Source organism: Lepisma saccharinum, chromosome 6 (assembly GCF_977018435.1).
Source record: "Lepisma saccharinum chromosome 6, izLepSacc3.1, whole genome shotgun sequence".
NCBI lineage: Eukaryota > Metazoa > Arthropoda > Insecta > Zygentoma > Lepismatidae > Lepisma > Lepisma saccharinum.
The window spans coordinates 75,857,297-75,870,092 of NC_139234.1; the positions used below are offsets into that span (position 1 = coordinate 75,857,297).

Genomic DNA, 12,796 nt, shown 5'->3' on the forward strand with positions numbered 1-12,796 from the left:
CAGTCAATATTCCTAAATTTCTAGCCATAGAGACTCTGAACGTTCACTGTAACGTGGCGGAAGGCATGATCACGAAATCCTCGGACAGATTGTTAGGAAGTCACAAGCAGACAGGAATCATTGCCACATTCAAACCCAGTTCCGAATTCATGGAACCGATCATCTACACACCCTCTTCGCCGATCTATTTTCCAGTATGTCGCAACCGCATAGACGACATAGAGTTGGTGGTGACAAACGAGAAAGGAGATGTGGTGGATTTCGCAGGTGCAACAACCACTGCCATTGTGGAGATCAGCATATAATAAATAACACACATAGTGAAAATGGAGCAAATCGAAAGTTACGAATTGCAATCTTTTCCTCCCAACCGTCGCACGTTCGCCAATCTCAACGAAGCGAACAGGGAGATCGAATACGACGTGGACGTAGGGGACGGGTTCGTTCATCCTCACAGAGCGGACCTCTACCTTCAATTCGACGTAGTGAAAAAGGAAAGCGGAGACGCGTTTCCGCCCAATGCAAATTTGAAACTCGTGGACAACTTCGTGCCTCACCTGTTCTCGCAGGTGGAGGTGAGGAAACACAACACCGTCATCGACAGAATCGATTATCCAGGCATCACGTCGACGGCAGTGGGAACATTGAAATTATCCAAAACAGACGCGGCATACTATCAAGCGGGAGGATTCGAAGCGGGAACAAAAATATCGACGAGAAGTCACACGGTGCTCTTTCCCATGCGTCTGCTACCAGGATTCTTCTCCGACTACAAAGAGATCATGTGGAAGGGAGGATTGCGCGTCACGTTTCGAAGAGCAGCCAACGACAACGACGCACTGATGCGATACACCAACTTGAACGCCGACGGCACGCCGATAGCCAACACATTACCCGAAGCAGCCAAGTGCGTCATCCGGAGCATGGAATTGAGAATGCCAATCGTGGAATACGAAACAAACTACGCCCTCAAGTACAAAGCGGAGTTCTTGAAGAATCCGCAGGTGCCGATTCACTTTCACGGTTACCAGTGCGTGCAGAAGTTGGCGTCGGGAAGTCACATGGAATTCGACGTGACGACTCAGTTCAACAACATACAGTTCGACATGCCAGATTTCGTCGTAGTGCTCTTTCAAACCGGGCGCGATAACAACCAGGAAAAAGATTCCAGCAAGTTCGACAACTGCAAGATCAAGAATGTTTACCTGAAGAACGGTAGGAACGAAGTGTTCCCGCGCGAGAATTACAACCTCGACATGACCAAAGACGATTACCTCAAACTTTACGAAGCTTACACGGCTTACAAGCGCGTGACCGAGGGAAACGTGGACGTATACTACACGCCCAGCGAATTCAAAATCCGCAGGCCGATGTTCGTCATCAACACGACGAAGAGGAAGCAGGTGGTGGTCAACGATCGCACCAACATCAAGATCGTCTGCGAGTTCCACGACGCGCTGCCCGATGATACCGTGTGCAGCGTCATCCTGATTGCAGAGAAGTCTTTCGCGTACGACGTGAAGAACGAGAGAGTCACAGAGCAGTTTTAACAGGTTTAACATCTTTTTCTTGCACAATCAGTTACAATAAAAATTTTGTGCTAGCACAATAATAATACGAATTCCTCTAGTTCAGATCAGTTACAATGTCAATTTCACCAATTATCAGTTACAATATCTTTTTTTTTCATCAGTTTTTTTGCACTATAGCACGAGACAATCAGAATTTGCACAAAATTTTGTTGTTTTTACATGAGAAAATTAACAATAAAATTCTTTTTTTTATCGTTACAGATGCTGTCAAACATCAAGCACACACACACACTAGAAAAAAAAGCATGCAACTTTAGTTTTTATAACACACATTCTCCATCTTCATCAAGAAAATATTATAATAAACATATCTCACAATAAAACTCTATATCCAAAAATATTACAACATCAAATAACACTAGAGTCGTTAGTACACGTTGCATGCATTACGGAGGTCCTCTGTAGAGTTTCATGGAAGTTTGAGAGAAAAAAAAAAACACATGAAAACTCTACAGAGGTGTGGTTATCCATACCCACAGCCGTTAGAACCTTTTTGGGTTGAGCACCACGCACCCTGGCGAGGTTAGAGGCTAGGAATCCTAAAAAAATAAAAAAAATATTTGTTTGTTTGCTTGAGTCACAATACAAAAATAATAAGAGGCGCCAGCACGCGCGCGCGTGTGGCACATCGTTCCCGAGAGAGGTTTACAAAGGTCACGATATACAAACATTAGTGTCCCCCGGGACTTGGAAGATTACGATAAAGTGCATTCGTACTTCAAAAATGAGAAAATGCATTATTTACTCATCACGCTGTGTCAGCGCAACGAATAAATGCACGGAACGTAATCTACCGATAGATAGGCGCGCGCGCGTGTGTGTGGCACATCGTCCCCGAGAGAGGTTTACAAAAGTCACGATATACAAACATTGGTGTCCCCGGGACTTGGAAGATTACGATAAAGTGCATTCGTACTTCAGAAATGAGAAAATGCATTATTTACTCATCACGCTGTGTCAGCGCAACGAATAAATACGCGAAACGTAATCTACCGATAGGCGCGCGCGCGCGTGTGTGGCACATCGTTCCCGAGAGAGGTTTACAAAAGCCGTGTCCGGATTGGCAAGCGCTCCATCCCGTTCTCCCCCGTTGCTCTCGCGTGCACTCGAAGTCGCGTCCAAGTCGTCCGAATCTGCATGTCCCCTTGTAGTACGGCTGTCACTTTTCCCGCCAAGTGTCAGCCCGAACTTCACCCACCGCGTGGGGCGCAAACAAACATGACAATGATTTCCACCTAACTACTCACATTAAAAATATAACACGCTATTTCATTATTTATGTTTTCTGCATTCAGTATTATCGATAAAATATTAAAATATAGAGTTTTACATCCTCTAATCAGTAAATATTGTCTGTACAAAGTGAAAGTTAGAATATGGCTGCCAAGCGCAGCGTCACAGCGAGTTCAAGCGTGCATCTGTCGCGCCTCTCTGCTCTTCCCTCCGACTCCACGTCTACCGCAAATTCGGACAACAGAGATTGGCTGAGTCCCGGATGGAACAGCGCTCTAGGTGACATCTGCTGCTGATTCGGACGCAACCCTGGCCACTTCTATTAGTCAGTGTTGCCAACTCCCATTTGTAGGTTAGCTTCGCCTGTAAAATATCACATGATGAAATATTCTTCAGGTAAGTTGGCAACATTGAACCGCAATTGATGTTACCAGTGTTGTCAACTTCTATTTGTAGGTTAGCTTCGCCTGTAAAATATCACATGGTGAAATATTCTTGAGGTGAGTTGGCAACACTGGCAACATCAATTGATGGCACTCAACCCGCGCACCTCCACTAGTCAGTGTTGCCAACTCCCATTCGTAGGTTATCTTTGCTTGTAAAATATCATATGGTGAAATATTCTTGGGGTGAGTTGGCAACACTCATCGCCAATTGATGGCGCTCAACTGAGCTGATTACACTAATCAGTGTTGCTAACTCCCATTCGTAGGTTGGCTTCGCTTGTAAAATATCACATGGTGAAATATTCTTGGGGTGAGTTGGCAACACTGATCGCCAATTGATGTTGGTGAACCCGGCTACCTCCACTAATCCGTGTTGCCAACTCCCATTTGTAGGTTAGCTTCGCTTGTAAAATATCACATGGTGAAATATTCTTAAGGTGAGTTGGCAACACTGCGAGAAAGCCTCAAGCGTTGCCAGCTCCTTGCTTGAGGTTAGGTTATACCCAAAAACAAAAACCTTGGTGATTTTTTCGAGTGAGGAGCTGGCAACACTGCGAGCCCCACCGAGCCCCATTTTCGGTTGGTGAACTCTCTGACCTGCTCTACTCTGTAAGTTAGCTTCGCCTGTAAAATATCACATGGTGAAATATCCTTGAGGTGAGCTGGCAACACTGAACCGCAATTGATGTTGCCAGTGTTGCCAACTCCCATTTGTAGGTTAGCTTCGCCTGTAAAATATCACATGGTGAAATATTCTTGGGGTGAGCTGGCAACACTGCGAGAAAATGAGGCTCATGCCTTACGAGAGAAATCCATTAAGGCGAGCCTCACCGAGCCTCATTTTCGGTTGGTGAACCCGCACACCTGTACTACTATTAGCGTTGTGACAAACGACCACGATTAGAATAATTTGCCCGTACTACAGATGATGTCTTGTGGTCCTGAAAATATTCGTGAGGTTTTAAAACCATCCACATTCAACACTTTTCCCCAGTTCTTAAGACTGGGTAAAACTTAGGTTAATCTCGGCTATTACAGGTCATAAATGAATGAGAAATCACCTATGCCCGGGTCGGCGCTCGAATCTTGAACGAAAGTCACATACACATAGCTCTATATATATACTAAACAAATTAATATTTGTTAATCAAGTTGGTATTATAAGCAGGAAAGTGATATCATGCAGAATACACCACTTTGAAAAGGTGAAAATCGTCATACTCTTATAAATAAATGAACTCTCTTATTATTCGATATTTAATTAACTTCAGTTGGAGGGCCCCGGGGAGGGGGGCGAAGTGTCTCACATGGGGCGTCCCCCTGCCTCCTCTGGCGTCGTCACTGCTTCCAACCCTCTAATAACTTCGCTGCTGATAGCCTCACCTTCGAAATGGAAGCTTGTGTGTCGGCGAATAATACAAAGAACTTGTGTTCACTGTCCCTCTTTCATTCAAAGTCTGCCGTTTTCCTTTTCAGCTTTCCCTGCAAAACTTCCTCTCAGCAAGCAAACCAAATTACAGAATTTTTATTGCCCCTCCCTTGCATCAACTTCCATTCCTACTTTAGGCCTGGATTTATGGCACGTACCCGCTACTGCAGGTCAACCTCGCCCTATGTTTCGTGTTTGCCCCCTGAAGCAACGGTGTCCATTGTTCAAAGCGAAACCTCTGTCAGTGGGGAACGGCGAAAAATAGTCTCGGAATACACCCTGGTCGTAAACAAGCTCCCGCCACCCTGACATTGCTGTCAGCTTTTCTCTGAAGTTCGATAAAACTACTTTGTGAAATGTGTTTAGTAACGAGTGAAAATGTAGACAGTAGATATTACATGTATTTTGCTCATAAACTTGAAGGCTAAATTTACAGAATAAAAACAAAAGCTACAACATTCCTTCATCTGATTTACAGAAAGGCTAATCGGGACTGGACACACAGTTTAAAGTGGGATTCAAATCACTATGTTCCTTCACCGGGTATCGAACCCGGCACCCCTTGATTACAAGGTGACGACGCTACCACTGTACCATCGAGGAGTCCCCATAGAACAAAGTTTCCTTCTACGACGATTATACAGAACTTAGTGCACTTCCTTCATTTGAAATCTATTCTATATCAGTCTCAGTATTTCGTTATTACAATCCAAGGAATAGTATTCTCCTTAAATGAGAAATACGTAAAAAAAATCGAATCCAACCACCTGTAGAATGCCTGAGGTAAACAACAAGAATTTTGTCAACAAAGACATATCCGAAATTTACATAACATTCTAATAATTGTGTAACCTGTGCAAATAATCATGTGGTAATCTTGTCGTGTTTCCCCGTAAACACTAAAATCACCAAATTTCTTCTTTCCATATTTCCCGTATTTTCTCCTCTTCTTTAGCTCTCAGCTGTTCGGAGTGGGATAAAGCAAGATTATTTGTTCCTAATTGTCTCCTTCTCTTAGTCTTGCTAATATCTTGGACTCCTTAATAACTTTCCCAACAACTCCTTATCAATTTGTACTGCCATGTTTCCCACAATGTTTTTCCTACTTCCTAATAACATTCACTTCTGTACACCCTTTGATGTAAAAATTAAATAATAATAATAAACCCTATCCGTCGGTCCGTTTACCTTTCCAACCTATAGAGCTGTGACTATTTTTGCAAGATAAATCTCAGACTCAGACACTCCACTATCTTTTGGCCCCTCCTTCCACCTTCTCTACCTGCTCTTTTACTTGATGTTATTCAGAATTGTATTAGTATCTGGAGTACTATCGTTACATAAAGTTATTAACCTGGAATAAAGTGAAAAACAAAAAAGGGGAATAATTCTGTTTCGAAAGAGTATTGAAAATAAGTTTAAGCATTCATTCATTCCTCTCTCTATAATAGTCTTCTTTTGACTTAATACACGTTTATCAGCGTTTCTAATTGAAATACTTTATTCCAAGCAAACAAGTATTTGCAACTGAATAAATATTTTGCTTTTAGTTTTTCGAGACATTCGAGACGAGACGAGACTTTCCAAAAGCCGTCCCGTCCCGTCTCGTGTCTCGTCTCGAAAACGAGACGAGAAAGGCATTCCGTCTCGTCCCGTCTCGAATTTCAAAAGGCTTGTCCCGTCCCGTGAGCAACACTAGCCATTAACAAACGCTTAGTGGAAGATCGAGGGGTATGTATTACAAAAACAAACCAACAAAGGCTGGTCGGCTTGCATTGTTATTGTAAGCGATAAAAGCCACAGCAAGGGTTAAAAACAAATTGATTGGCGCCTGAAGGAGGCAGAGCAGACGAAACATTTCTTGATAACACACAAATCCGATACATGAAGGTTTCTTTCGTATGAAGCGAAACTGTTGCAAACCGTTGATTTGAAACATTGGTTTCATAGGTCTAAATTGTCACTGTGTACGTAAGACACTTTTTATTATTCTTGATATTCTGGAAAAAAGATTTGCCGCCCCCAAGAGTTGCCGCCCCTAGGCACGTGCCTAGTGGGCCTATTTGGTAATCCGCCACTGCCTGCACCCCGACTTCGAATACTGCTTGTAGTCATTCATCTTCATTCAGTGACGTGCGGTGATGTCGACACTTGGGGTAGCAGTCAGTGGCGTGCTCAAGGGGGGGGGGTTGGTGTGGGTCACACCCCTCCCCTCTTTAGAGCAGACCAGTATTATTAAAAAGAAGAATGTCATTAACAGGAATAGATTGCAAAATGATGAATGAGTAGGTACTATAAGAAAGTACACGTAACCCCCAACCACATTCGAAAATATAAAACTATTTGATTTGACTACTAAACCAGAGATCCTGGGTTCGAATCTCGGCTTGGCCATGGGTATTCTTTGTGTGTGTCTCTTCATCAATTTTATCGTATTATCTTCGCGATTAGCCAAAAGTGGCGGAAAGGCGAAGTTAAAAAAACCAAATCGAGCAATCAATCAATGATTTGATTTCATTTTTGTTACTTAGCGTCGCTTTCTTGTCACACTTGGTTAATTGCGAAGATGATGTGATAAAATTAATGAAGGGACAAACACAAAGAACACCCATGCCCAGGTTGGGGTTCGAACCCAGAACTCCTGGTGTCGTAGCGCGCTGTGATAACCACTCCCCCACGGTTGGTTGATTTGGTGTTTTAAGTCCACTTTATGCACAGAAACAAAACAGGTAACAAAACACACTTTTTGTATTTTTCTCAATAATATTCATTTGGCTTTTTGAGTTCTGAGATACATTTTTCATTCCAAATTATTTCAATATTCACTGCAGAGTACAACACATAGGATAAGAATGCGCACTCATTACGGGTTCGAATCCTGGCCTGGATTGTTCATACGAGGCTCCTTCATCAATTTCATAATATCATCATTCATCCTCATTTTCGCGATAACCAAATGTTGCAGAAAAGCGAAGTAAAATAAACCAAACCAACAACAATATGAACGCGCGTTCTCTTGCCCAAATAAATACATCCGTATTTATGACTGTTAGAGGCCAAGAATAGTATATTTAAATAAAACACTACTAAAACGAGAGTGAGAGAAAGCCTCGGCACATATTTGTAATTTAATCATTATATATTCCATATTTGAAAAAAAAGAAAGTAAGCATACCATTATTGTTTGCACATAACACGTTCCCATTTCATAAATAATAAAACTACATTCATATTATACATACATATTGTACAGTCACGGACACTGCAGGCTTGTAATGAATACATTGGCTTTCAGTGGAATCGTTACAAGCCGGCAGTGTCTATGACTGTACAACGTGTAAAAGGTTGTGTAAATACAGAGAACATAAGGACTGCAGAAAATTTTACCCTGAGTTCTTTAGAGGATTTACAAAAAAAATCTATGAGAAACCAATCCCCTATCTGTCCTATAGGAGATAGACTGGGGGACCTGAAAGCCTGGGCTTTCAACCATTGCAGCAGGGGCGACGGGGCAAGGGAGGTAGAGGTAGAAATCTTCCTTTTCCTTCGGCCGGCCGTTTCTACCTGGAAACTGGTCAGGCTGAGAAAGAGCGAGCTAGGGTATCCAGCCAGCTTTGCCCGCGGATCACACCGATGGACTAGAAGCGCGTGGAAAAGAACGTGTTGCATATAAACTGTGGCTTTAACAAGACAATAAATATTGTGATTTGAATATAATTCGAGATGTGAGATTGATTGATCTATCTCTGCTAGACTAGCTACTCCTCAGTGCACGTCACTGTTTTCATTGTAGCGATTAGCCAAAAGTGGGAAGAAATGTAATGTTAGAGAAGATACATACTAAATTAACCATGCGTTCTCATCGTTGCGGTTAAACAAAGTGACGGAAAAGCTACGTAAAAGTAGGCTAAATACAAAAATTTGCAGTATGTACAGTATATTAACTGAAGAAAACTGTCATTTGCTGCAGGAAATTTAAAACCTCCCCGTACCTTTTTATACCGTATCACCTCTTATATTGCAGAAATTGGCGTGTAAACCAGAGTATTCTAAACGTATTATCTTAAAATTTGCGAAGAAAATATTATGACGAAAATAATTGAAATTCCAGAAAAGGCATTCCTATAACATTAAGTTCTTTCCAGTCAGAACCAACCTATGTATTCGCAATGAACAAGGCTGTTCACGTGTTCAGCCATTGACTCTTACAAGTTTTGCTTTGTCACCCTAATGGGAAAACCCTCTATCGAGTGGCTGAATTATAGTAAATACTGCTATAGTGCTAGGGCATAATTCATCTCCAAGAAATGGAGCACAGATTTTTTAACTGGAAGTTACAAGATACTTGTTTTACACAGTAACAAGTGACTTTGCTGTCGCTTCCGCGGCTTATGCTAAGTTGACGGGACGAGCAGAAGCCCTGCCTGCACGCATTTCTAAATGATGACGTCAGAGGACCTCGTGTCTGTGGAGAGGACGTTTTCCAAAAGGTACAAAGTACAGACTTGAAGTACAGTCTTGACGGAAGTGACGTCACCTAGTGCAGTTCGAAAGCGCCAAGCAAACGAGCCTACAAGACTAGAGCACACAGTACACAAGCGGTGCACACTTGCGATCTATGCTTGCTTTTCACTTGTTAAAAAAATGGACGTAGGAAGTCAACCAGCTACTAGTTGTAGTTCTTCCGATGTGTGGAAATGTAAGTATAACATGTTTTAAAAATACTATGTAATTTTTTTATTGTTTTTTTTTATATATGCATGGTTTCTTTCTTCTGTAGTGAAAAGTGTTTAAAAGTGACACAACATTTTTTTTTCCCGCAATCGTAAACCATGTTGCGGAATGTGTGAAAATTAAGAGCAAAGTTCTTTCATATTTCTATAATTAATAACGTGCTGTGTTATATAAACTTCACGCAGAGTCATGTGTGTTGTTGACGGAAAAACAAGAGGTGGTGGGTGTCTCATCTCGTGCAAGTTGGTGTCGTTTTTTTCACATCATCGCATGCAAAAAATTTAATCGCTAATATGTTGAAATATCCGGGAACAAGCTCATTTATGTCACATGGTGATAACTTGAGCAATTTGTGCATAAACAATGATATTTGGTGATCTTTATGTAAAGAAAGCACATCCAGTCGATGTTTGATAATTTTAGTTTCGAAGCAACTCTTGTTGCATTCCTCACTTGTGTTAGGCGTTGCAGTCGAAGTGCAGTTCGAAAGCTTTCCGCTTCCAGGCTTCAAGACCGCACTGCGAGTATGCTCTCGAAGTATGGTCTTGCAGCTTTCGGACACAGCCGTAGGAGGTGAATTTCAACGGTCTTTGAAGGCGTGTTTCTGGAGAACCAAAACAAATATCGCCGAGATATTTTGCACATCTCATGTTTGTGTCATTATCTGTAAAATGAATGGATATAAAACGTTTTTCATGTCAAAGTGGAAATGTCCATTTTAGTCATGTTTTTGTTGTTTGACCTGAAAATTAAATTTTTGGAATTTTGAAAAGTGTGGAAACAGTTATTCTTTTTAAAATCTTAGCCTGGTACGCAGGATTGTAACCTCAATCGCGCACGTAATGCGCTACGAAACTCGAGATCCTATTGTAGATTAGGCACACACAGGTTCGAGTCCTGGTCGAGCCTGCATTTTTTGCTGAAAATTTCTATGGAGATCCTATGTTTGAACTACTATCAAGGGGGATTTTCGACTTTATCGGACAGGGAATTTTGGAACAATCATAAGGGAATTATCAGTGTATATTCCTTGTGACGCAGTAACAACACTGGAAATAGGACAGCAGAAGTGAAAATGGAGGGGTCGCGGGTGAGCTACGATTCCGAGAATAAATCCTGTTTCACTCAAGTTTCAGAATTCCAAATGTATGAAAATTCTAGCTCCATCGTTTCAACGTTGGCTCCCTGTATTTTTATGATGTTCGAAAAAAAATTGAATATTAGTTACAGAGTTTGGTTTTTCCATTAATCCAACATGTCAGACGTTTCGGGTGGGGGTTGAACCCTAGAAACACCCCTCTAAATACGGCCATGCATTTCAGAGCAGAATCTCGAGTAAAGTTCCTGCATGCAAAACATTTTGACATTTAATAAAAAAATAATTCAAACTAGAAATGGAGTAAATAAGGAGCTGAATGTTCTCACATAGAGAGTTTCAAATAATTTATGAAATTTCCATTACACAAATAATATTTTGTTACAACATGAAATTTTGTTGAAAGTTATAGGCGCTATTCACCGGATGTTTACATTTCTGTGCTTCCTTGGCCCTGGCGGGGACTGTATTTCCGGTTTTGAAAAGAATAACATTGAATTCAATGGTGTAAAGGCAGTGTCTTCGGAAAAGGCGACAATATTTGTGTGGCATTTGGTTTCAACATGAGATAGGGAAAAAACCAATTGTTCTCAGGTATCTATGCATTGTTTTCAGACAGACCCGATATTGAAAGATCAGTGGATTTAGGCAGTAAGGCGAAAAGATTGGACACAAACACGTGGGAGTAGCCTCTGAAGTCGGCACTTCATCAAATCAAATGAAAATATTTTACATGTTTCGAAAATTATAGTTGTCTAACGCACATGTATTGATTAAATTTAAAACTTGGAACTATTTATAATCATATTATAACGCATTTGCCTTTTGGTTGTTGATAAGCGTTCTCGGTAGGTCAGTCGACCCTTCCTTCCCCCCCCCCCCCACCCACTCTGGAAATTGGCATCCTTCATTTCAAGTTGAAAAAGAGCAGAAAGTTTGTTATTTTTATTGTTAATAACAGAAATAAAGTTAACTTGGTTAGTATTCGAACAGAGTAATCACTGTACAATATGCATTAGATCGAGAAAATGAGTGAAAAATACAGGAACCAGGATATTTTTTCATATTCTACCATTTAATTCAAAGAATAAATGGTTTCACAGTTTTCAGAATTCGAAAAATTATAATTTTAGGTGAGGTCACACAATATAAACTTTGTTAGTATTTTTTCTAACTTCTAAAGTCCTTTCTTAAACGACACTTACGAAAGTTAATAACAAACTACAATATGTGTGTATTTCGGTATAGTAATATGAAATTTAAAAGTATTATTGGAAAATACTTGTGCTGGATATTCACTCGGGATCGAATAGCATGATAATAATAAACAAACAACAACAATAATATAATAATTAAATTCGAATAAAATGTATTTAATTAGTTACTAGTGTATAACAATAATTTTAACCTTAGTAATTACTATTATTTCTTTTACTGTTGTGATCGAAGTATTTCAATGTTTATAATTAATGTAAGCTTCATTTAAACCTGGAAAAGTCTTTTTCAAAAACGAAACTGATGGTAGAAGATCAACATTGCCTTGGAAAATATTAGCATTGTCCCTTATTTATGTGCATCCAAACGATCCGGGAAATTGCCAATCTTTTCTAGGTACCTTTGTTTCTCTACATTACTCAAAAATTTCAAGTGATCCACTTTGTTTCCGATCTTTTATAAGAAAATAAGCTCGGTGACGATCTGTATTCCACTTGTTTACATTGGAAAATTTGCCAAACCTTAAGTTCTTTCCCCGCTATCAATAATCTAATTGTCTGATGGATCATTTATTTTGTTTACTCAAGAATAACCCCTTCATTGGTCCCATTATGGGGGGCAAGCGAGAACTGAGATGGCCCGGACCTCCCGGCCCCCAGGTTTCAGCGCCCCTGAATACAGGGTGCTATTTCATTAGTCGTTAAGCTCTAGTAATCAGAGACAAATAATAGGAAAACAATGACAAAACTAAATGATATTTCGTTGCGTGATGATTTCCATTCCGAACACTGGACATGCTCACACCAGCATCGGTTATCGAGAGGCACGTGCACCCGTGCCCCCCTACTACGACGCCTGCGGTTCCTCTCACCTCTCTACTCTCTATCCTATTTCTAATCTGTGTCTCTATCCGAAAAGAATGTATGAAAGTATTGATCCATTACAAATAATCTAAGTATCTAACATTCCTAGAACTGAATATAAACGTTTTCACAATTCATGCTTTAAGTAAAACATATCTTACGAATTATTTTCATTCGTTATGTAACTA

The 12,796-nt window shown here is 40.6% G+C and overlaps 1 protein-coding gene across 1 annotated transcript in view; it reads left to right on the forward strand.

Moving 5' to 3' along the window:
- The window catches only part of LOC145988888 (CUE domain-containing protein 1), a 258,232-nt gene that overhangs the window by 27,971 nt on the left and 217,465 nt on the right, over positions 1 to 12,796 (forward strand). The window lies entirely within an intron of this gene.